We start from the raw sequence: 24,162 nt of genomic DNA on the forward strand, positions 1-24,162 counted from the left end.
CCGGAAAAGCCATCAAACGGTGCATGAAAGTTTCTCTCCGGTATTTTGGCCCATTCCATTTGAGGAATGGAGGATATGTACACTTTGGTATTTTGTAGTGTCAAACTTATTCTCAAAAAAGTCCAATGGATTGAGATCCGGAGATTTTGGTACCCATAGTGTGGTAGACGTGAAGCGAGGACCTTCCTTTTTCCTGTTGGAATGTCCATGGTCTACTACAGAAATGTTTTGTTTGCGCAGGCCATCAATACTGTCTTTAGGATATTTTCTGGTTCATATTCGGCATTTATTTTGACCCCACTATCGATGGATACGAGCGTGAGGCGATCATAGGCTTTTTGGGCGGCCCACACCAGTACACAACGGTGGCACTTGAGTTCTTGTCCATGGTCTACGGCCGAAAGGTTTTGTCTGCGCAGAACTTCAATACTGTCATTTGGATATTTTCTCGATAATATTCGGCATTTATATTGACTCCACTATCGATGGATACGAGCGTGAGGCGATCATAGGCTTTTTGGGCCGCCCACACCATCAATCGAGGGTGTACATTTTCAGATGATCTTTCACAACCTGCTCAATTTGGAATCGCTTCTCGTGGAAGAAAACCAAATTCGTTTTGACCCATTCCCAGCGAAACGCCACCTTGAGGAGATATACCCTTTGGTATTTTTTTAGTGCCAATATTATTCTCTAAAATGCTTAAGGCGCAAAAGTATTATGGATTGAGATGTGGAGATTTTGATACCCATAGTGCGGTAGAAGTGAAGCAAGGAACTTCCTTTTTAAGTCATTTGTGTTTGATGGTTGTGTGTCCTGTGGGAAATGTCCATGGTCTATGGCCGAAACGAGCAGCAAGCGAATATAGGCCTTTACGGCGGCCCACACCATTGCCATTGGCGACACTTGGTAAATCGAGGGTGTAAATTTTCAGATTACCTTTTTACCAAGGCAAATCCGATCATTTTATTTGTTCACAAACTGATCAATTTGGAATCGCTTCCTTAACTGGCTTTGCGTCGTTAACTGCAAGCGAAGCAACGCCCTGGCTCCTTCCATTCCATTCTATTTTCTTTTTTTGTTTTGGTTAGGTTAGGTGGCAGCCCGATGTATCAGGCTCACTTAGACTATTCAGTCCATTGTGATGCCACATTGGTGAACTTCTCTCTTATCACTGAGTGCTGCCCGATTCCATGTTAAGCTCAATGACAAGGGACCTCCTTTTTATAGCCGAGTCCGAACGGCGTTCCACATTGCAGTGAAACCACTTAGAGAAGCTTTGAAACCCTCAGAAATGTCACCAGCATTACTGAGGTGGGATAATACACCACTGAAAAACTTTTTGGTGTTCGGTCGAAGCAGGAATCGAACCCACGACCTTGGGCATGCTAACCATTGCACCACGATGGGGTTTAGTCCAAGCTCATTTTTCAATATGGGTTGCATTCGTTCTCGTGATATGTTGAACTCACAAGGTAGTTTTCTACCACTGCGGGGTGGATTTCAATCAACTGTGGCGTGTATTTCGATCAACTGCGGCTTCCATTTGTCGACTTATTTTTGGTGTTGTAACCGTTTTTTCGACCACTTATAGGATGCTATTCAACCCTGCCAGTCACTGGTAACGAACTGGATGGGGGGGATGACTCAATTTGGGTTCAATTTTTCAATCGATTTGAGTCAGCGCAGGAAACAGAGGGAGTACCGGCCAAGAAGAAGATCCTTCGAATTTGAAATTCCAGAACACATACAAGTATTCAGCAAATACTCTCATTACCAAATCAAATTGGAGGTAATTTAGTGAACAATTGGTAATCACTTACTATTAAAAAATCCATTTGTGCGGAAGTACCAAAAGCACAATTGTAAACGTAGGCTGTATATGAGCAAAAAGTTTAATTTGCGGTAAAAACAAGTAATATATTTGGTACGTCACTACGACTGTATGGTACCTGAAACTGTCCCATGATGTTAAGCCAAGGCAAATGTGCAAGCGATACGGGCTACAACACATAGGAAAATTAAGTCAGGGAGAGCCTCAGAGAGGCCACAGAGTTGGATAGATGAGAAGTAGAAAGATACATAGTGTGATGTACAACAGTGACGAAGCAGACTGACGAAACAGTTATGCGATGACGTTCCGGTAACCGCTCTTCAAAAATTGGTTAACGTGCCCCCACATCCACGTTTGATGAGCAGCGTCCACATGACCGAAAAAAAACCTACAACGATAAAGTGACAAATAAGGCAAAGACTGTTCTACTGATTGAAAAGGGGTAGACCCGCGATTCTAATCAACTACCCACTGATGTATAAAACGATCACAGGGCTTTCATGCCAATATATTGATATGATTTGTTGCTAAATTGAAGAAACAACATTTTCAATTGTCGGGGAAAAAAGTGCTCTGTAGACACAATAATCCATATCGCCTCGATATAGCGATACGATCAAATAGCCCAAACTTTTTTTCTCTTCTAAGGCCTTTTCCTAGTTTGCTGGTGTCGATGGTAGTTTTGATGCCTTTTTTTCAATTTCCAAGCATCCAAAAAATGCTACTGCTGGGTACAAATATGACTTTAATAATCACAAATTCGCCGGCACAGAAGCCTATATGTCAGGTCTCTTGCAAAAATATATTTCAGACGGGATAAAAAAGCTGGAGCAGCATTGGACCATGTTTATCGAGTTAACATCAGACAATGTTGAAATAAAAAAATAAATCCCCACCTTATCAAAACGTTTTTATACCCTTCACCACTACTGTGGTACAGGGTATAATAAGTTTGTGCATTTGTATGTAACGCCAAGAAGGAAAAGTCTGAGACCCATCGTTTAGTATACCGATCGTCTTAGAATTAAATTCTGAGTCGATTTAGCGATGTCCGTCTGTCTGTCTGTCCGTCTGTCTGTCTGTTGATGTATTTTTGTGTGCAAAGTACAGCTCGCACTTTTAGTCCGATTGTCCTAAAATTTGGTACAGGGTCCTGTTCGGCTCAAAGACGATCTCTATTGATTTTAGAAAAAATCGGTTCAGATTCGGTTCAAATTCCGTACATCCAAATATTTTATGAGTCTCTAAAAACTTGCAAAATATCAGCCAAATCGGTTCAGATTTAGATATAGCTCCCATATATAGCTTTCGTCCGATTTACACTCATATGACCACAGAGGCCAATTTTTTGCTCCGATTTAGTTGAAATTTTGCACAGGGAGTAGAATTAGCATTGTAGCTATGCGTGTCAAATTTGGTTGAAATCGGTTCAGATTTAGATATAGCTCCCATAAATAGCTTTCGCCCGATTTACACTCAAATGACCACAGAGGCCAATTTTTTGCTTCGATTTAGTTGAAATTTTGCACAGGGATTATAATTAGCATTGTAGCTGTGCGTGCCAAATTTGGTTGAAATCGGTTCAGATTTAGATATAGCTCCCATATATAGCTTTCGCCCGATTTACACTCATATGACCACAGAGGCCAATTTTTAACTCCGATTTAGTTGAAATTTTGCACAGGGAGTAGAATTAGCATTGTAGCTATGCGTGCCAAATTTAGTTGACATCGGTTCAGATGTAGATTTAGCTCCCATATATAGCTTTCGCCCGATTTACACTCATATGACCACAGAGGCCAATTTTTAACTCCGATTTAGTTGAAATTTTGCACAGGGAGTAGAATTAGCATTGTAGCTATGCGTGCCAAATTTGGTTGACATCGGTTCAGATGTAGATTTAGCTCCCATATATATGTTTTTCTGATTTCGACAAAAAAGGTTAAAATACCAACATTTTCCTTGTAAAATCGCCACTGCTTAGTCGAAAAGTTGTAAAAATGACTCTAATTTTCCTAAACTTCTAATACATATATATCGAGCGATAAATCATAAATAAACTTTTTCGAAGTTTCCTTAAAATTGCTTCAGATTTAAATGTTTCCTAAATTTTTTACTAACATTGTGTTCCACCCTAGTGCATTAGCCGACTTAAATTTTGAGTCTAAAGATTTTGTAGAAGTCTATCAAATTTTTCCAAATCGAGTGATATTTAAATGTATGTATGTGGGACAAACCTTTATATAGCCCCCAATATATTTGACGGATGTGATATGGTATCGAAAATTTAGATCTACAAAGTGGTGCAGGGTATAATATAGTCGGCACCGCCCGACTTTAGACTTTCCTTACTTGTTGTTTTTATTTTTTGTAAACTAAGCTCAGCTTTTTTCTCTTATTTTAAACTCAATTTAGATACCAATTTTCATACACAAGTACAAAAATGAAGTAATCAACTTCAAGCACCTCTATTTCTAATCAAAGATTTTCATTTGAGCAGCATACTATGTGGATATATTAAATTAAGCTATCGATGTCATTGACGTTAAGTAAAATGGTTGATCATGCAATAAATCTAAATACACATGTCTTTCAAATTCCCCGGATTTATTTGTTAAATCGTATTAACTATTTGCAGTGTTTATTTCTACTAAGTACTTGTGTTGTTTCTTGCCTTCACTTCATTAGAAGTGGTATGTGGTAAGGCAAAAATTTATTGTCCATTTGTTTGTTTGCCAATTTTTTGTTTTGTTTTTTATTTTTTTTTTATTTTTTATTGTCTCTCTGTTTAGTTTGTTTTCATTTTAGCTATACCTTTTACTTCATGTTTATTTTTAACGCTTGTTTTATGGTAAATAGAAAATCGAGTTAAATATTCATAGTCAAGTCCGATAGGTATTTAAACTTCAGTTCACGTACTGATTGAGGAATGTTTTCTTTTAAAAATAAACTCATAGGAAAAGTAGTGGAGAAACAACATATAGTACTGGTCTTGGGGCTTTATTTAAGAAAACTGGGGTTTTATACGAAATAAAAAATAATTTAAAAAAGTGTAAAGAAAAAATGAATATATAAAATAATAAATTAAGATATTTATTATTTTTATTAAATTTTTGTATTATGTGCAAGAATGGAGAATCAACAAAATTCTTAGAATTTTTTAAAAAACTTTATTATTATCCACAGGAGAACAATACTATCTATGCTGCACTGACAAAAATATTGTCGTGAGCACAAAAATTATTTGTCTTTACAATACGAATGTGGATTTTAATAAGGATAAACAATGAATTTCTCAGATACGATTTTTTTAATGAAGGCATTTTATATTTATAGTTGGGACACAAAAATTATTTGTCTTTATAATACGAATGTGGCTTTTAATAAGGATAAACAATGAATTTCTCAGATACGATTTTTTTAATGAAGGCATTTTATATTTATAGTTGGGAGTTCCGACTTTAAAATGTATGAAAATTATTTAAAAGAAATTTTGTATTAAACATATATCGATTTGTCCTACAACATCGGAAACAAATCTTTAATTTTTTGGTAATAAATAATTTCAATGATTTTTATACCCTCCATCATAGGATGGGGGTATATTAACTTTGTCATTCCGTTTGTAACACATCGAAATATTGCTCTAAGACCCCATAAAGTATATATATTCTGGGTCGTGGTGAAATTCTGAGTCGATCTAAGCATGTCCGTCCGTCCGTCCGTCCGTCCGTCCGTCCGTCCGTCCGTCCGTCCGTCCGTCCGTCTGTTGAAATCACGCTAACTTCCGAACGAAACAAGCTATCGACTTGAAACTTGGCACAAGTAGTTGTTATCGATGTAGGTCGGATGGTATTGAAAATGGGCCATATCGGTCCACTTTTACGTATAGCCCCCATATAAAGGGACCCTCAGATTTGGCTTGTGGAGCCTCTAACAGAAGCATATTTCATCCGATCCGGCTGAAATTTGGTATATGGTGTTGGTATATGGTCTCTAACAACCATGCAAAAATTAGTCCACATCGGTCCATAATTATATATAGCCCCCATATAAACCGATCCCCAGATTTTGCTTGCGGAGCCTAAAAGAGAAGCAAATTTCATCCGATCCGGCTGAAATTTGGTACATAGTGTTGGTATATGGTCTCTAACAACCATGCAAAAATTGGTCCATATCGGTCCTTAATTATATATAGCCCCCATATAAACCGATCCCCAGATTTGGCTTGTGGAGCCTCTAAGAGAAGCACATTTCATCCGTTCCGGCTGAAATTTGGTACATGGTGTTGATATATGGTCTCTAACAATCATGCAAAAATTGGTCCACATCGGTCCATAATTATATATAGCCCCCATATAAACCGATCCCCAGATTTGGCTTGCGGAGCCTCAAAGAGAAGCAAATTTCATCCCATTCGGCTGAAATTTGGTACATGGTGTCGGTATATGGTCTCTAACAACCATGCGAAAATTGGTCTACATCGGTCCATAATTATATATAGACCCCATATAAACCGATCCCCAGATTTGGCTTGTGAAGCCTCAAAGAGGAGCAAATTGCATCCGATCCGGCAGAAATTTGGTACATGCTATTGGTATATGGTCTCTAACAACCGTGCAAAAATTGGTCCACATCGGTCCATAATTATATATAGCGCCCATATAAACCGATCCCCAGATTTGGGGTGCGGAGCCTCAAAGAGAAGCAAATTTCATCCGATCCGCCTGAAATTTGGTAAATGATATTGGTATATGGTCTCTAACAACCATGCAAAAATTGGTCCACATCGGTTCATAATTATATATAGCCCCCATATAAACCGATCCCCAGATTTGGCTTGCGAAGTCTCCAAGAGAAGCAAATTTCATCCAATCCGGTTGTAATTTGGCACATGGTGTTAGTATATGATCTTTAACAACCGTGCCAGAATTTGTCCATATCGGTCCATAATTATATATAGCCCCCATATAAACAGATCCCCAGATTTGACCTCCGGAGCCTCTTGGAGGAGCAAAATTCATCCGATCCGGTTCAAATTATGAACGTGGTGTTAGTATATGGTCGCTAACAACCATACCAAAATTAGTCCAATCACACAAAAATTGGTCCATATCGGTTCATAATCATGGTTGCCACTAGAGCCAAAAATAATCTACCAAAATTTTATTTCTATAGAAAATGTTGTCAAAATTTTATTTCTAGAGAAAATTTTGTTAAAATTTTATTCGGTTCATAATAAAATTTTCATCGTTGTCAAAATTTTATTTCTATAGAAAATTTTGTCAAAATTTTATTTCTATAGAAAATTTTGTCAAAATTTTATTTCTATAGAAAATTTTGTTCAAATTTTATTCGGTTCATAATCATGGTTGCCACTCGAGCCAAAAATAATCTACCAAGATTTTATTTCTATAGAAAATTTTGTCAAAAGTTTATTTCTATAGAAAATTTTGTTAAAATTTTATTTCTGTAGAAATTTTTGTCAAAATTTTCTTTCTATAGAAAATTATGTCAAAATTTTTATTTCTATAGAAAAATTTGTGAAAATTTTATTTCTATAGAAAATTTTGTTAAAATTTTATTTCTGTAGAAAATTTTGTCAAAATTTTATGTCTACTTTGTCAAACTGAATTATATACGTATTGGATCGATCTTTTTTGATTTAATATATACCACGTATGGACTTACATACAATTTAGAAGATGGTGTTAGGAGGTTTTAAGATACCTTGCCATCGACAAGCGTTACCGCAACTTAAGTAATTCGATTGTGGATGGCAGTGTTTAGATGAAGTTTCTACGCAATCCATGATGGAGGGTACATAAGCTTCGGCCTGGCCGAACTTACGGCCGTATATACTTGTTTTTTTTGTAACTTGACTATAAGCTAAAACGAAAATAGGAGATGTCTTTTAAAACATAATTTTAAAGATGTTGTTTACTTAAAATTACAACTTTTAAAAGTTTTTATTAGAGTGACCGCAACTTATATGGGCCAAAAAAATGTCGGAATCTTGTTCGCTTTAACCCCACAAAACGAATCCTCTTTCCAGATATTGGGATAGGCAAAATTCGATCCCGATTAAACGACGTTAATCGAAGTTTGTGATATCATGCGTGTTTTTATTATTTACCGTTCTCGAGTTATGGTTCAATACGTCAACTTTTTGGCCAAAACATTAGTTTTTTTTCAAATTTTGAGCGACGAGCGGCACGTATTAACGTCGTTTAATCGGGCTCAAATTTTGGCTATCCCAATATCTGGAAAGGGGATTCGTTTTGTGGGGTTAAGGCGAACAAGATTCCGACATTTTTTTTGTCCCATATAAGTTGCGGTCACTCTAGTTTTTATATATACAATGAAGAAAAGTCATCTCCTATTTTTTAATGTTTTTTTTTTATTTTTATAGCCAAGATACAAAAAAAAAGATGATTTCATTAATATTGAAGATTCTGTTATGATTTATGAAAATCAAGTTGTTCTTATTTCAAAGGAATTTTCTTTTATGTAAATATACGCATTTTAAAATCGTATTACCTAACTCTAAAGTCAAATCGCCCTCAATGTCATTTTTTGCTCAAGTAAAAAATTTATGTATCAGAGAAATTGCATCTTCTACACTCAAAATAAGGATTTTGGTATTGATTCAGAGCCAAAGATGTGACTTCTTTGAAACAAAGACATTTTTTGGCGACCTACCTGGCTTTAAATCTAGGATCAATAAAATTAAAATTAGTATGAAGATCTCATTTATCAAATTTTCGTTCTCTTTTCGCGGTTTATTAATAAAGGTACTTACGTACAAACAAATGCCAGTTTAAAAAATCCAAATTATAACTGATACTTCAAAGTAAAAAACTGTTTTCTTAATTCCAAAAAAACTTTAAACCAAAGACGCTAAATCCTCAAAATAAGTCTTAGCCTATATTTGAAGCGTTTTTATCTTAATTCTAAAGTTTCAATATTTCAGTTAAGTTAAGGACAATTTCTTTAAATCAATAATATGTTTCTTTACTTTAAGGAAAATTAGACGTAGTTCAAAGACATGCCACTTTAACGGAGGGACATAAATTTACAAAATTTGTGTCCTAAATTTAATGAAAAAAAATTTTTTTTGAAGCAAAGATTATAAACTTTATTTTAATTAAAAATTCATGAATTTTAAAGAAATTTGTCCGTAATATTTTGTAAATTTCGCATCCTAAAATTTAAGTTGCACAATCTTTGATATCAATTAATATTTTTTTCAGGATATGCTGTGCAAAAATATCATTCGTCTTTTAAGGTCGTGAAATTTTTTGTACTTACGACATTTTCCATTACAGTGTATTTTGGTATGGTCAGGATTTAAATTGCGACGTAATCTACCACTTATTCACATATCGATTTACTCATATCAATAGTATTGTTTTTTTTTTTTAATCTTTAACAATATACTTGAAAATACATAGTAAGTAGTGTGAATCATTTTCAAATTATTGATTATAATGAAAATTACCTAAGCACATTTAGATTGAATGGCAATAATATGCCTATTAGCAATGAATTCTGTAGGATTAGTCATAAAAAAATAAAATGTTCATCATAATACATTTGTGGTGAGTTTTTCATGATTGAACACAAATGAGAGGAGCTTTCCAGTCAGACGTCAGCGGGGTTGCTGCACGCAGAGAAGGAATATGATCACCTGAAACATGTTTCAAGAGCAAAATGTTATTTTTGTATGGTGACCATGTAACATGTTTGTCACTAAAATGTTATCTTCTCGTCAAATATAACATGCTTGCCGTAATCAGATACATGATTTCCGAGAAAATAACATGGTTGCGAAAACCATGTCACATGGTCACCACCCAAAAATAACATTTTGCTCTTAAAACATGTTTGAGGTGATCATATTCCTTCTCTGGGTGTGGTTGTGACAACTGATGAAATGAGAATGGGGACTCCTTTGAAGCTAGGTAATGCACTGTATGGTGTTTGCTGTAATCTTATTTTTTCTCTCACGGACGAGAAATAATAAGTGGAAATTGATTTCCAATTTTTGACCCAAAATGAGAAACCAAATAAAAAAGGGTATAAGTATGGGTATCGCGTGTTTTATTACGAAGAGAAGGATCAAGTGGATGCTCACCTTGATGGATATGAAGTAAAACAGAACAAAATCCAAGCGATATTCTATCCATCAAACCTATGATTTTAATTTTCGTTTAATTGACAATTCACAATAAACTTCACTCGATAAAAATTCAGCTAAATATAAAGCAATAAAAATTCACAATATGGAAAATTGTTGTTGTATAAATTTAAAATCAACTTTTTAAAGTGGGTGTCTTGACATAAAATAAAATTCCATTGAACTGCGGACAACCTTCCTCTTCGCTTCTTCAATATTAATGACATCTTCTTTAAATTCAATCAGTTTTTGTTTCTTTGTATCTAAAAAGCTTTCGCAAATAGGAGACCTTTTTTTCAAGTTTATCTTAAAGGCTCTTTCTGCCGTTCTTAAGGACTTTGATTTTACACTATGCAGAAAGATTAAAAAATCAATAAATTAAGTTGTGTTGTTTCCCAGTATCAAGTACGCAAAACATAAATCCTTAGTATTTATATATGAAATCTTTGGAAATGGGTGAACTTTTTTTCAGTGTATACATTATACTTAAGTAATCGAAAATCAATGCTTCTGATAGGCATATTTTCATTAGCTTTTTACTCTGACAACCTCGAGGCTTAATGTACAAAAAATACCATCTTTTCGTGGTCATAATCTTAATAGAAATTGTTAATTAAAAAATATAATTAAAATAACCAAGTACCAATACCAAATCATACATATTGGTTAAACCAATTATTTTTTAAACAATTTTTTAGTTAAAGTTGGCTTTGATTTTATCATTTCGATGAAGCAATTGCAAAAGCATAATTTTAAAATTATTAAACTTATGGATCAATATTTCCATAAGTTGAAGTCCATAAGGCCAAATTATGTTGTTTTTTTTTTGTGATTCGATCAAAATATATATATAAAAAATCGTTTTGCGATATATCAACAAAGCTATTTATGCACAAATATATATGACAATCCAAATTATGACAAATACTTCAAAGTAAAAAAATATGCAAAATAAACTTTAAACCAAAGATGCAAAATCTTCCAAATAGGTTTTTTTTAAGCTGTTTGATCTTTGGATATCTAATTTCATAATTTAGATATTTAAATATTTTTAAAATGTTTTTTTTTTTTTTACTAAACGTATCCTTACTATTGTGTAAATTGCTTTCCCTACATACAAATCATTTTTAGATTGGGTTGGGTATAGTGGCATCCCAATATTTCAGGCTTACTTAGACTATTCTGTCCATTGTGATACCACAGTGGTGAACTTCTCTCTTAACACTGGGTAATGTCCGATTCTATGTTTAGCTTAATGACAAGGGGCCTCTCCTTTATTGTCGAGTCCGAAAGGAGCACCATATTGAAACTACTTAGAGAAGCCTTGAAACACTCAGAACGTCACCAGCATTTCTGAGAGGATTGAACCCATGACCTTTTGTATGAAAGGCGGGCATGATTTTGAAATTTTTATTTCTATAGAAAATTTTGTCAAAATTGTGTTTCTATCAAAAAACTTCTGAAAATTTTACTTCTATAGAAAGTTTTCTGAAAATTTTATTTCCAAAGAAATTTTTCTCACAATGTCATTTTGAAAATTTTCTTTAACTTTTTATTATTATAGAAAATGTTGTCAAAATTTTATTTCTGTAGAAATTTTCGCAAAATATTATTTCTACAAAAAAAAAAAAAAAAAATTATTTCTATAGAAAAATTTGTCAATTTTATTTATATAGAAAACTTTGTCAAAATTTTATTTCTATAAAACATTTTCTCAAAATTGTCTAAATTTTATTACTATAGAAAATTTTGTCAAAATTTTATTTCTATAGAAAATTTTATTAAAATTGTATTTCTATAGAAAATTTTGTCAACATTTTATTTCTATAGAAAATTTTGTCAAAATTTTATTTCTATAGAAAATTTCCCCAAAATTTTAGTTCTATAGAAAATTTTGTCAAATTTTGAAGTTTTTGTCTATATAAAAATTTCAAAATAAATTTTAAATGTTATTTCTACAAAAAAAAAAAAAAAAAAATCTGAAATTTTTAGTTTATTGTAGTTTAGTCAACGAATGGTTTTAAGCCGAAACAAAACATCTTTTATTTCTTTAGAAAACTTTGTCAATTTTATTTATATAGAAAACTTTGTCAAAATTTTATTTCTATAGAAAATTTTGTCAACATTTTATTTCTATAGAAAATTTTGTCAAAATTTTATTCCTATAAAAAATTTTGTCAAAATTTCATTTCTATAAAAACATTTCTTTTAATTTTTATTTTTATAGAAAATTTGGTCAAAATTTTATTTCTATAGGAAATTTGGTCTAATTTTTATTTCTATAGAAAATTTGGTCAAAATGTTATTTATTTCTATAGAAAATTTGGTCAAAATTTTATTTCTATAGAAAATTTTATTTCTATTGAAAATTTTGTCAAAATTTTATTCCTATAGAAAATTTTGTCAAAGTTCATTTCTATAAAAATATTTCTTTTACTTTTTATTTTTATAGAAAATTTGGTCAAAATTTTATTTCTATAGAAAATTTGGTCAAAATTTTATTTCTATAGAAAATTTTGTCAAAATTTTATTTCTATAGAAAATTTGGTCAAAATTTTATTTCTATAGAAAATGTTGTCAAAAATTTATTTCTATAGGAAACTTTGTCAAAATTTTATTTCTATAGAAAATTTTGTTTCTATAGAAAATTTTATTAAAATTTTATTTCTATAGAAAATTTTATTAAAATTTTATTTCTATAGAAAATTTTGTTAAAATTTTATCTCTATAGAAAATTTTGTCAAAATTTTATTTCTATAGCAAATTTTGTCAAAATTTTATTTCTATAGAAAATTTTGTCAAAATTTTATTTCTATAGAAAATTTTATCAAACATTTTATTTCTATAGAAAATTTTACCAAAATTTTAGTTCTATAGAAAATTTTGTCAAATTTTTAAGTTTTTGTCTATAGAAAAATTTCAAAATAAATTTTATTTCTGTAGAAAATTTTCCAAAAATTTTATTTCTATAGAAAATGTTGTCAATATTTGATTTCTATAGAAAAATGTTGTCAAAATTTTATTTCTATAGAAAATGTTGTGAAAATTTTATTTCTATAAAATAATTTTTCGGCATTTTACTTCAATAGAAAATTTTCCCAAAATTTTATTTCTATAGAAAATTTTCCCAAAATTTTAGTTCTAAAGAAAATTTCCCATCTCCAGAATGTGAAATATCGTATTTAGACGAAAACAAAAACATTTTAACAATCACAAACATTTTTTAAATAAAATTTACATTTCGCATTTTTCCAAAATAAGCAACATAAGAAAAACAATCTACAAAATAATGAGGTTTCACATAGACCATTTAACATTATTACCTCAATATTCTGAGTAATTTATTTTTATTACCATATAAATTTCCCTTTCTATATTTAACAAAAAAAAATAAAACAATGGCTTGGTCTTTAAGAGATTAATGCTAGTTTTTTGCCCTGATAAACAAAAATACAAATGCATGAATAATTACCTTATTTTCACTTTGCAACCGGCATTTGCTTGGTGGAATGAGTAGGTTCCCTTGTTTAACTCCTTAATTCATATATAACACCACCAGCAACAACAAAAACAAAAACACTGATTAGATCTTTTCTCTGTTCACTGATGAGAAGAAAATCTTAAAGAAATTTCCAAAAAACATAAATTATAATTTTCTATTCACATTCAACGAAGATAACTAAAAACACGCATCAACAGCAGCAGCCACAAACATAAAAATCGACGAAAAAGTGAAAATATGAACTTAACACGTTGCTGTTTCAGCTTCTTCTTCTTTTTATATTGTTTTTGTTATTTTTGTTGATCGTTTTGTTTTTTTGGTGTCTGAATTATTTGGAGGGTTTGCGCTTTTTTTCACTTATATTTTTATGGTATAATATCTTTCTCTGTTGTATCGTATTTCTTGTTGGTAAGTATTTTTACTTTTTTTCAATTAAAATTTAAGCGATTTTTTTTTATTTCATTTGGTTAAAACAAAAACAAACCCCAACAATCACAAAACTAAAACACAGAGATTCCCCTAAAGTAAGCAGTCAAACGAAGGCACACACACGCGCGCGTATAACACAAACTGTGGGGTTTTTGGATGAGCAAAGTTAGTACAATGAGAGTGAGTATGCGTGAGAGAGTAAGGTATTGAAGTATCCAAATTAAAGCAACAACAATCAAATAACAGTAGTTTAGCTCGACGAGTTATTATAGATGTATGTGTTTAGGTATTTTGGAGCTCAGTCCAATACATTGACCATTTTTCAGATATTTTACGTTTTGTTTTGTTTTAAAAATATTTCTGTTATTTTTGTTTTAGAGTAAATGATTTTCAACGGTTGATTGTGCGCAAGGGGGAGGGGTTGTTTCTTGAATGCTTCAATGCTCCAGCACCTAGTCAATACACCAGCTCTCAATTCGATGATGACAAAAACTTGAAAACAGCGACAAAACTCATAATAATTGTGTGTGAGGTGAGTTTGACTCGTTTTTTTTTTGTTCACAATGTGGGGTATGGGTGATCGGCACTTCTCTGTTGAAAAATAAAAACAACAAAAATCCGTTTATGTTATTATTCTTAGTTTTTGTAAAATGTTTTGAACTATAGCTGTATAGTGGATGATTGAGTAACGCGGTCGGGGGGTATTCCTTCTCTTGTTTAGCCACAATTCAATATAACACCATAATAGTTGGACAAACGACAGACACAGCACTCCAGACAGACAGCGGTTATGGCGGTAGCACACAAATAAACAAACACAGCGAAAATTGGTAACAAAACCAAATAAAGAAGAAAAAACAAAACGATTCACACAAAACGGATGAGAGAAAAATCGAACATCGATCGATTGTTGTTTAGTATAACTGTTATTTTAGACAAATTTTATTGTGAAAGGTTTTATGTATATTTTTGTTTTCGCTCAAGACAAGTTTAAACAGCACAGGAAAGATCTCAAAAATTTTCCAATATCATTCGAAAACATCACAAAATCACCGTTTTTATAAAATAGATTTTACTCCTTCAAATATTTTTCAGAAATTAAAAAAATCTTAATTCACGCCACTTGTTACTATGTTACATTGATTCACTTATTCCATTTTCTGCTTTTGTTTTTCTGTGTTATTTTATTTTTTCGTTTTGTAAATATTTTTCTCTTCAATGCTTCACTTGTATTTTATATGTTTTTAATTTTTTTATTTTTTTGGAATATTTTTAACGATTTTTTTTTATTTCTTATTTTATTTTATATGGACATATCCGTTTACGACAAAGTTGAGTTGGGATTTTCTATTAATTTTTTTCTTGGTTTTTCTTCAAACGGGCTTGTTGCGTTTCACGCGCTTACAACAACCACAAAGTACGACTCTTAAAATACAACTAATATGGCAATGTTTCAAAAATTGATCATTGTGCTTCGCTGCCGCCGTTATTACCATTCGTGTGTGTATTTATTCTCTATTCTCCCTATTCATCTTTCTGTTTTTATTTGTGTTTGTGTTAATAAAAACTCGTAACGTAATGAAACACAATGGGAAACACGCCAACAAAATGTATCTTTAGTTAAAAGTATCTACGTTAATGAATCTCTCACCAGTGTTGCCAATTTGGTGCTTTTAGCACCAAATTTAGTGCTTTTTGATTTCTAAAAAGCACCAAATTACCTTTTTGGTGCCTTTTCAAAAAAAGCACCAACTTGGTGCTTTCTGGCATTTTCATTTAGTGCTTTTGGTGCTTTTTTTATTTTGAACAGTATTAAGTAATTGATACAAAAATTTTAGTTAGACTTTCAAGAGCTGAATAAACTCAAATTTATTGCCAAATATAGAATTTGATTGTTATGAAGTTGGTAATGATTATTTTTTAATTAATATTGTTATTTAGGGTATTCTGTAGGAAAGTCGAACGATGAGTGCCGAATTTTTGAATTTGGTAAAGATGTCATTAAAAACGTTTGTATTAAATTCACAAAAGCACGCACGACTGAAATAAGCAATAGACTCCTTCCATATATTAATATTTTGAAAGATGAAAAACATCACTGATCAAAATGAATTCGACGAAAGCATTAAAACTGATCAAGGTGTATACTTGAATAGCGGTTCATAATGGTGGGTACTAAGTTTGGGTTTTGCCGCTAAAGTGAAAACTATATCAGTAAAAAAGGCATAAAATTATGCATATTTGCTGCAAATTTTATTATAACTTGATGGGGTATAGCCAAAAGCAAATTTTCACAAAGTTTGTATTCCTTAAAATGAATTATTAAAGAAAAGTAATTGTGAAAAAATTACTATTTTAGCAGCTAAACTCGATCTTAATACCCACACGGATGAAAAAGACTGTTTTTCATATGTTTGGCTATAAACATTATATGTTTGGAACACAAATTTTTAAACACAATATTTTTGAGTGCAAGCATATAATGTTCATAAACTAGCATAACATGTTTGGGACATATATGTTAATATGTTAGAACATATTATGTTTGGGACATGAAATGTTTGTAAATATAATATGCTTGGATGCAAACATATATAAATTAAGAAATAACCTATAAACATATATGTGTTTAGTAGCTTGGAGCGCTATTTAACAGGGAGCGATATTGAATTAAGTTGGTGGTTGTTGCTTGTTATTACAAAATTAACATTTTATTTTTCCTTGGGCAATTGATCAGCTACTTCTTTGATCCTTACAAATTGTGTGGTCCGCTGTTCGAATCCCCGTCCGGCAAAAGGTAAAATTAAAATAAAAAAAAATCATAAAATTGAATAATTTCTTCTACAATGTTTGTATTACAGAAAAAGGTGCTAAGAACTAAAAAATCTCGTGGAAGTGAGAAAGATGTGGGGGAATATACAATTAGGCAGAAACAAAATTTTGAGCATTCAGGTCGAAAACCTATGTTGTTAGCACCTATATTACCTGTTTATTTTCATAATTCATTATGATTGTAAATATATAAATAAATAAATAAAATTTTGAGCACAATATTGTTTGGGAGAATTTTTTTTAAGCATATAATATTTTTGGGTGCAAAATGCTTCCAAACATATTATATGTTCACAAAATAACATATTGTTTTTTGGAAGACAACATTATTGAATTTGGATGCAAAAATACAAAATGTTTGGAACTTAGACTACCAAAACATATATTGTTTAGACCAATATGCTTTCAAACATATTATATATTGGTAGAGATCAAACATATAAATGTTTAGGAAATACCCAAAAATGTATATGCTTGAAGCAAAATATGTTTGCAAAATATGTTTGGTATATGTTACAGAAGCGATTTTTTGTGAGGGTGCAGCTTAACTTCATAAAATTCAATTCACAAAAGTTCTATAATACATCTTCGGAAGTTTTTTTTTTTGTTTGTTTGTTAGCAGAGCATTTAATTTTCGATTTTGTGATGTTAGAATGTATAATATATTTTTGGTGCTTTTTGGCCTTGGGGAGTTGGCAACACTGTCTCTCACATTTCAACTTAGCTTGACACAAAAAATTCTCTCACTCTCTCTCTCTCTCTCTCTCAGTTGACATAACTCTTTTTCTTTGTATTTGTTGTTTTTGCTCATGAAGTATGTTCAGTGTGTTATGAATATATGATCATTACAAGGAGTTACCATATGTGATTTTTCAATAGCGATAGGTTATAAATTTTCGGGAGATTATATAAATGCGGGGCAGGAATGCAATTAAACACATTCCCAGCAAAGAAGTTTGGAAGTTCTTCTCAAGGCACAACTTTAAAAGAACTTCCAAAAATGCTCTCCCTAAGATGTTCTTTATTTTAAGGGCACAGGAAGTTCATTTGGGTCAATTTCTTTATAACTCGTTTTTTTCATATTTTTAATGGGTAATTAACGGTTGGTTGATAAGTCGCCGGTCTGACACATAGATGGCGTCGCTAGTATTAAATGCATATTATTTTTATAATAGTACCAACCTTCAAATGATTCGTGTCAAAATTTGACGTCGGAAAGATAGAGCGTCTTTTGTGAAGCAACTTTTGTTATTTTAAAAAAAAGAAAAAAAAGGAATTTCGTGTTTTGATAAAATACTGTTTTCTGAAAGGAAAAAATACGGAGGAAGCAAAAACTTGGCTTGATAATGAGTTTCCGGACTCTGCTCCAGGGAAATCAACAATAATTGATTGGTATTCAAAATTCAAGCGTGGTGAAATGAGCACGGAGGACGGTGAACGCAGTCGACGCCCGAAAGAGGTGGTTACCGACGAAAACATCAAAAAAAAAATCCACAAAATTATTTTGAATGACCGTAAAATGAAGTTGATCGAGATAGCAGAGGCCTTAAAGATATCAAAGAAACGTGTTGTCATGTCATTCATCAATATTTGGATATGCGGAAGCTCTGTGCAAAATGGGTGCCGCGCGAGCTCACATTTGACCAAAAACAACAACGTGTTGATGATTCTGAGCGGTGTTTACAGCTGTTAACTCGTAACACACCCGAGTTTTTCCGTCGATATGTGACAATGGATGAAACATGGCTCCATCACTACACTCCTGAGTCCAATCGACAGTCGGCTGAGTTGACAGCGACCGGTGAACCGTCTCCGAAGCGTGGAAAGACTCAAAAGTCCGGTGGCAAAGTAATCGCCTCTGTTTTTTGGGATGCGCATGGAATAATTTTTATGGATTATCTTGAGAAGGGAAAACCCATCAACAGTGACTATTATATGGTGTTATTGGAGCGTTTGAAGGTTGAAATCGCGGCAAAACGGCCCCATATGAAGAAGAAAAAAGTGTTGTTCCACCAAGACAACGCACCGTGCCACAAGTCATTGAGAACGATGGCAAAAATTCATGAATTGGGCTTCGAATTGCTTCCCCACTCACCGTATTCTCCAGATCTGGCCCCCAGCGACTTTTTCTTGTTCTCAGACCTTAAAAGGAGCTCGCAGGGAAAAAAATTGGCTGCAATGAAGAGGTGATCGCCGAAACTGAGGCCTATTTTGAGGCAAAACCGAAGGAGTATTACCAAAATGGTATCAAGAAATTTGAAGGTCGTTATAATAGTTGTATCGCTCTTGAAGGGAACTATGTTGAATAATAAAAACGAATTTTGACAAAAAAAAAAATGTGTTTTTATTTGTTGGACAGGGGACTTATCAGCCAACCTGTTAATTTTTTTGTGTTTCAAATAGGTTAAAAACAGATTAAGAATTAATAAAATGGTACAAATTATTTAAATTTAGCCGAAAAAAAGCTAAATCCTTTATAGAAAAATTACGAATTTTTGAAAATATTTGATCTTAAAAGTTCCAGACAAGCGTTATAATGCATTAAAAATCATTAAAAAATTTTATAAATTATTTATTTGTCAAAATATTACAAAATTTCTTAATTCACATCCAAAACACTGAATTCGCCTCACACGCAAATTCAGTGCAGCGGCTGTTGAAATGGAGGACATCCGTCCTATGACAAGCCCATGTTAAATACATCGCTTCTGCGTCAATTTGGCACCACTTTCTGATCCAAAAAGAACATTTTGGCGAAGCTTTGTTTGCTGGGTTGTGATGGCAAATTTTAATTACATCGACGAGATTTGAAAATGAATGAAAATGTATTTAAATTTGTAGACCTTTTTGTTCACAAATAATTTCTACTTGATGATCACTCTGAATTTGTAAATATGACACGTTTTTAAAGGACTTCAAAAAAAAACTGGAAACAATGACTAAATTAAAATGTTTCCTGAGGCTAAAGTTTTCTTTAAAATAGGCCCCGAATTGTGATTAGCATAGAAGACACATTTCACTGATATAAAGTTTATTTCCTTGTGCAAAAGTCGATAAACTTTTCAATAAAGTCGTTTTGTTCTTATAGTTAAGTGTCGAATTTAAGTTGCCGGGAAAACCACAAGTGTCTATCGTTACAGCCCTCCAGCATTTAAATGTGAAAAAGTCTTTTGTTTCTCGTTTCTCATTGTTCGTGGACGGAAAACACGGTAACAACTCCAGAAATAGTCCGAAAAGTGAAGGCCAGATTTGATCGAAATTCGCTCCAAAATTATAGAAAACTTACTCCAAAATTGTAGAAAACTTACTCAACATATCGCGAGAACGGATGCAACACATCCGCAAAAATGAGCTTGGACTAAATCCATTGAAGTTCCAAAAAATGCAAGAGCTCACCGATACACCAAAAAGTTAGACTGTATCGTTACAGCCCTCCAGCATTTAAATGTGAATAACTCTTTTGTTTCTCGTTTCTCATTGCTCGTTGCCATGTTGAATCGCGTCCGAAAAGTGGACGTAAATCACGGTAACAACACCAGCAATGGTCCGAAAAGTGAAGGCCAGATTTGATGGAAATTCGCTCCAAAATAGTAGAAAACTTACTCATGACCTCAACATATCGCGAGAACGGATGCAACACAAACTGTAAAGAGCCAAGGAATTGCTTCGATTGCACGAAACGCCAAGTTACCGAATTTGGTTTTCGCCGACGAGAAGACATTTAAATTGAACGGTTTGTGAAGAAACACAATGATCGGGTTTACTTGTCACAGAAGTCAGCTGAAGAATTACACCTTTCGCACCAATGGTAGTGGTGTGGGCCGCTGTAACGACCGATAGTCGCTCTCCGCTCGTATTTATAGACCGGGGGGTCAATATAAATACCGAATATTCTCGGGAAATCTCCTTAAATATACTGTTGAAGCCCTGGGCAGGCAGACATTTCGGCCAACATTTCGGCTAACAGTACTCAGCACCAGAGTTGATCTGCTTTAAACTTTTTTTTAGGTTTGTGACTGTCGAAAAGTTGTAAACGTCGTAATCGTCACATACGCGTCGTAAATGTAGAAAAAGTAACAAACGTCCCAAACTCAAAATACTTCAGTCACGTCAGCTAGACAGCTAATTCGATGATAACCAAAATGATGATAAGTTCGAAGAAGTTTCAATTCTCAGCAAAGCTCATAAAATAATTAACGGATATAAAACAAGTATATACAGTAGTAAGTTCGGCCGGGCCGAATCTTAAATACCCACCACCATTAATCAAATATAATAGTTTCCTTTGAAAATTTTAGGGGGGTTTGATGACAGATATTTTCCCAAGCAGATCAGTGCACCTTCTATACCCTCAATAAGTGAAATCGGTATATATGGAGGCCTTGCCAAATGGACCGATAAAACTAAATCATATACACTTTGTTATGGGTCTAAAATGCCACTATATTTTCAATTTGTGGCAAATCGGATAAAAACTACAATTTCTAGAAACCCTAGGAGTTAAATTACCATTACACCGAACTCCCGTTTCGGTGTGATTGGGGCTATAACAAAACATGGAAGGATACACACAGTATTCAGCACATTTAATTGTAGTTCTAGAATCTAGACCCGAAATCGGAGGGCCGATTTATAAGGGAGCTATATCAAAAACTGTACCGATACTCAATATATTCGGCACACCTCTTTATGGTCCTCTACCTTTCCAATTTCAAGCAAATTGGATAAAAACTACGGATTCTAGAAGCACAAGAAGTAAATCTGGAGATCGGTCTATCCCAGCAAAAAATGGAGCACTATTTCAGCAGGATTGTAAGGAAGAGAGGCAGTACTAAGTGCTTACAAAACAACCGAATCAGCGCTGATTTAGAGCAGCTTCTACATAGCGCTGATATAATTGCTCATTTTAATAGAAATATTTCTCAGAAGTGATATATAATCTTGAGTATAGCATTGTTGGCGTGAAGGAAAACAGCACTACCTTTCATGCATCTATACTGCAAGAATTGGTTATTGCAATAACGTAAACGAATGATCATAAACTAGTTTGATTACTATGTTAGTATACGTTATTGCCACCGATTCATGCAGTGTGGATGCACTGTCTACTTTATTTTATACCAAAAAGCGCAACTAAACTCTTACTGCTGAAGTATTTTTTGGGAGCTATAACGAAACATGGTCCGATAATCACAATTTCCGGCACATCTCTTTATTTTCCTACAATACGTCTAGATTTCCAATTTCAAACAAATTGGGTAAAAACTCCGGATTCTAGAAGCCCAAGAAGTAAAATCGGGAGATCGGTCTATATGGGGGCTATATCAAAACATGGACCGATACTCACCATTTTCGGCACACCTCTTTAAGGTCCTAGAATACTTCTAGAATTCCGATTTGAGGCAAATTGGGTAAAAATTGCGAATTCTAGAAGACCAAGAAGTAAAATCGGGAGATCGGTCTATATGGGGGCTATATCAAAACATGGACCGATACTCACCATTTTCGGCACACGTCTTTAGGGTCCTAGAGTACCTCTAGATTTAAAATTTCAGGTAAATTGGATTAAAACTACGGATTCTAGAAGCCCAAGAAGTAAAATCGGGAGATCGGTCTATATGGGGCTATATCAAAACATGGACCGATGCACCCCATTTTCGGCACACATTTTTATGGTCCTAGAATACCTCTAGATTTCAGGCAAATAGGATAGAAAATACACTTTCTAGATGCCCAAGAAGCAAAATCGGGAAATCGGTCCATATGGGGCTATACTAAAACATGGACCGATATGCGCCATTTTCGGTACACTTGTTGATGGTCCTAAAATATCTCTAAATTTCCAATTTCAGGCAAATTGGATAAAAACTACAGTTTTTATAAGCCCAAGGCCCCAAATCGGGAGGTCGGTTTATATGGGGACTATATCAAAACCTGGACCGATATAGCTCGTCATCGAACTTGACCTGCCTGCAAACAAAAGACGAATCTGTGCCAAATTTCAGGACGATAGTGCCATTATTGAAGGCTGTAGCGGGATTACAACAGACAGACAGACGGACAGTCGAACATGCTTTATCGTCTTAGAATTTATCTCTATCGATATTTCGATGTGTTACAAACGGAATGACAAACTTATTATACCCCCGTGACCATTCTATGGTGGTGGGTATAAAAACGAATAAATATCGAACTTTAATCAGTTTTATCAACCACCCTGTATTATTTTTCTCGATATATTGTCCCATACAAATATTGCATTTCATAGGTTCATAAACCGCAACTACGTGGCAACTCTTGCAACCATCAATATACTCTCAGAGCCAAATATTGCAACAGATGATCATTGTCTCTCCACAAAAAGTATCTGTGTTCATCTACACGACCATGTGTGTGGTGGGTGCTTAGTTCGGGTTATTATAACTCCATTTAACTTTTTACACTTGTCGTCGTCGTCGTCGGTCTCGTTGTTGCTTGTGTGTTTATCTTTTCTGACCTCCTCGTAATGCTAGACGGCATTGCCGTATTGTTATTGGCAAAGTCTGGTGGCGATGCGTTGTTTATCTTCGTTTGGTTTCTTTTGTTTTGAATCGCTGTCAAATAAGCGGCAAAAGATACGTGCATCGTATGCACTTTGAGTTTTCTTTTAGGTCGCCCAGAAAAAACAGAGAGTAGGAATACATGTGAGTGCGTGCAAGAAGGCTTATCCAGTCAGTATATGGGTAAGACAAATTGTTAGGGCATTTAATTCTCATTACCTGTAACTCTTCATATGCTTCCACATTTTGTTTTGTTCATTTCCATCTATGAGATAATATTTTGCATGTTTGTTGTTTTTAGCCACTGTTAATGGTATGTTGTTGTAGTGTGTGGTTAGAGGCTATATACTATTTGAAAATTCCATCATCGAGATATTGTTCATAAATGTTTGAGAGTTGTTGTTGTTGTTATTCCTCTCAGGGGTTTCTTTTTATCGGAAATTTGAATTTAATGAGAGAGTGTCACTTACACTATACCATTGATTGTTGTCAATTAATAATAACCTGTGCATAGGCTGTTCAGACAACTGAGAGGGTATACTCATAATTTAGTATTCTCTCCTTATGCTCCCTCCCGAATGCCAATGCACTGGTGTGCTCAACATTTATATGCTGATGGGACCCTCCCGATTATCACCTACTTTACCCATATTATTGGAATTTAGCCATATGATTTTGTTGTTGCCAATGCATACCACATTGCAATCAATAAAGAGACAATGTACTATAATCGGCTGTGCAGTTCTTCGTCATGTTTTGTGTGAGTAATAAACGGGCAGCAACTTTTGGCTTATTTTATTTTTTATTTAATTTTTGTTTGAGGTTTTCTGCTTGTCCAAGTGGTTTT

At 33.3% G+C, this 24,162-nt stretch overlaps 1 protein-coding gene across 1 annotated transcript in view; it reads right to left on the bottom strand.

Moving 5' to 3' along the window:
* Window positions 1-15,363, bottom strand: part of conu (Rho GTPase-activating protein conundrum) — a 372,761-nt gene extending 357,398 nt beyond the window's left edge. Inside the window, exon 1 of the mRNA XM_075313922.1 lies at window positions 13,486-15,363. The gene's annotated coding sequence lies outside the window, so the exon portion shown is untranslated. The remainder of the gene's footprint in view (window positions 1-13,485) is intronic.
* Window positions 15,364-24,162: the final 8,799 nt, after the last annotated feature.

The sequence above is a fragment of the Haematobia irritans genome, chromosome 5 (assembly GCF_050003625.1).
Source record: "Haematobia irritans isolate KBUSLIRL chromosome 5, ASM5000362v1, whole genome shotgun sequence".
Lineage (NCBI taxonomy): Eukaryota > Metazoa > Arthropoda > Insecta > Diptera > Muscidae > Haematobia > Haematobia irritans.